This window comes from Arachis ipaensis, chromosome B10 (assembly GCF_000816755.2).
Source record: "Arachis ipaensis cultivar K30076 chromosome B10, Araip1.1, whole genome shotgun sequence".
Lineage (NCBI taxonomy): Eukaryota > Viridiplantae > Streptophyta > Magnoliopsida > Fabales > Fabaceae > Arachis > Arachis ipaensis.
In genome coordinates, this window is record NC_029794.2 from 63,887,637 (window position 1) to 63,890,007 (window position 2,371).

The window sequence follows — 2,371 nt, forward strand, 5'->3', positions numbered from 1 at the left end:
TAGTGACAATGTTGAGTGTCACTAACGTTGGCTCAACCTTCATTCCTCATCGTTAGTTAACGTGGAGGTTAACGTGACTCTTGGGGTTGTGTGGTTGCTTCAACGTTAGTGACAATGTTGAGTGTCACTAACGTTGTTGACAACTCTTCATCCTTTACGTTAGTTCCCACGTTAACCAAGTTAACGTGGGAGTTAACGTGGTACTTTGCATCATAGGCCAACGTTAGTGACAATGTTGAGTGTCACTAACGTTGGCTTCTCTCCCCTCTTTTAACGTTAGAGGTCACGTTAACTAGGTTAACGTGGCTTCTAACTTGGCCACTTATGAGTAATTGCCAACGTTAGTGACAATGTTAAGTGTCACTAACGTTGGCTCAACTTCTCTTCTCCACGTTAGAGTTCACGTTAACTTAGTTAACATGACTCTCTAACGTGGGCATTGATGGCTTTTTGAGAATGTTATTGGCAATCACTTTTCTCATTAATCTTGCAAGTTACCTCCCTTTTTCTTGCTTCCTTTTTGGTCCTGAAATCAAGCAATAAAGTGCATCAAAGCTCTAGTCCAAGTCATGAGTAATGCAACATAATATTTGTCACTAAACTTATGCAAAATCCTCATAAAATTATGTAAAATGCACAATGCATGCTTGAATCAAGGCATAAGTGAATATTTACCCAAAACTAGCTTATTTCCTAAAGAAATGCAGGAAACTAACCTAAAACCAGTAAAAAGAAGGTCAGTGAAACTGGCCAAGATGCCCTGGCATCACAATCTTGCTTTGTAAGTAGATATTTAAGAGCAGCATGGTCAGTGTACACAATCACTTTTGATCCTACTAAGTGTGATCTAAACTTGTCAATGGCATAAACCACTGCAAGCAGCTCCTTTTCTGTGGTTGTGTAATTTTTCTGAGCATCATTTAAAACACGGCTAGGGTAATAAATGACATACAGAAGCTTGTTGTGCCTCTGTCCCAATACTGCACCAATGGCATGGTCACTGGCATCACACAGTAGTTCGAATGGCAATGTCCAGTCTGGTGCAGAAATAACTGGTGCTGTGACCAGCTTAGCTTTCAGAGTTTCAAACGCTTGCAGACACTTTGTGTCAAACACAAATGGCGTGTCAGCAGCTAGTGTAACATCCCTTCCAGCAAAATACCTTGCTTAAGTCCGGGTATTTCTACTAGAAAGAACGTTACGTGACCTTTTCTAATAATAACTACTTAATTACTAAGCCTTTGTATCGATTTCGCGTTTTAGTTTTAAGAAAATGCCAGAAAATTTTGTTTCTTATTCATTAAAGTCATAATTCAAACATTTACAAATAATAATAACAATCACATAGTATTATTAATAGTAATTCTTATACATAAGAAGTCATATAAACCCAAATACAACACCTACCCCTCTGTTAAAATAAAACCTTAAACGACAAGAGCGAGGGGACTCTATGAAAGCAATTAAAACCATAAAGAAAACCTACTAATCACTCGCAGCTTCAAATTGCGTCTTCAAACCTGTGTCACTGAAAGGGTGGAAAATTTGGGGGTGAGAACCAAACCACATGTTCTCAGTAGACGTCGAGAATGCCGTGAAAGTAAAGAATAAAGCGCAAATAATTAATTTCATTCGGAGACATCTAAAAGAAAATTAACCTCCTTTAAAAGCATTAGTTAATTATTCAAAATCCTAGAACCTTATTTTTTTTATAAAACTCTTAAAAGTTTCCTAGACTGTATGAATGACCAAACTGTTTCAAGCATAAGTTCATTAAGTCTATGCTGAACCAGCTTGATTTTTTCATACTTTACTAGACGACAACATAAAAGAAGTTACCTACGTAGTATAAATTATCATCCTGCTCCAAGCATAGGTTCATTAAGTCTATGCTGAACCAGTCAGATACTTTATACAGAACTAGACCTCAAACGTACCAGTCACGGCCTCAGGCCCAAACAACTCAATCAACATCCAATCACCACAATCCAAACAATCAGTTACAAACACAGGTAATGAGGTTCAAACACAATCAAGAGCAATTACATCAAGTATAGCAAATTAGCAATTAAACAGAATTATTCACTTAGGCAAACCAATTACAATATACATACCCAAATAATGTCACATAGATGCATATGATAAATGTCTAGTCCTAGTACAGGCCATGAGCTCATGTGTCGGTTAGCACCTACATTCCTGACATTTATCCGGTCACGAGTTCACGATTTCCCGAATACAATTTTCCGTTCAAATAAATTCGCATATAATTATTAGCAGCTCTATTGAGATAGCCTCTGCTTTCTACTCGCAGGAAATATACTCTTGGGAACGGAAAATTGCTGTAGGTATCCTAGTTTCCCAGTTTCCC

The 2,371-nt window shown here is 37.6% G+C and overlaps 1 long non-coding RNA gene across 1 annotated transcript in view; it reads right to left on the reverse strand.

The window, feature by feature from the left end:
* LOC110268084 overlaps positions 1,294–2,371 on the reverse strand; it is a 3,833-nt gene continuing 2,755 nt past the window's right edge. Inside the window, exon 2 of the long non-coding RNA XR_002356138.1 lies at positions 1,294–1,528. This is a non-coding gene — a long non-coding RNA (uncharacterized LOC110268084). The remainder of the gene's footprint in view (positions 1,529–2,371) is intronic.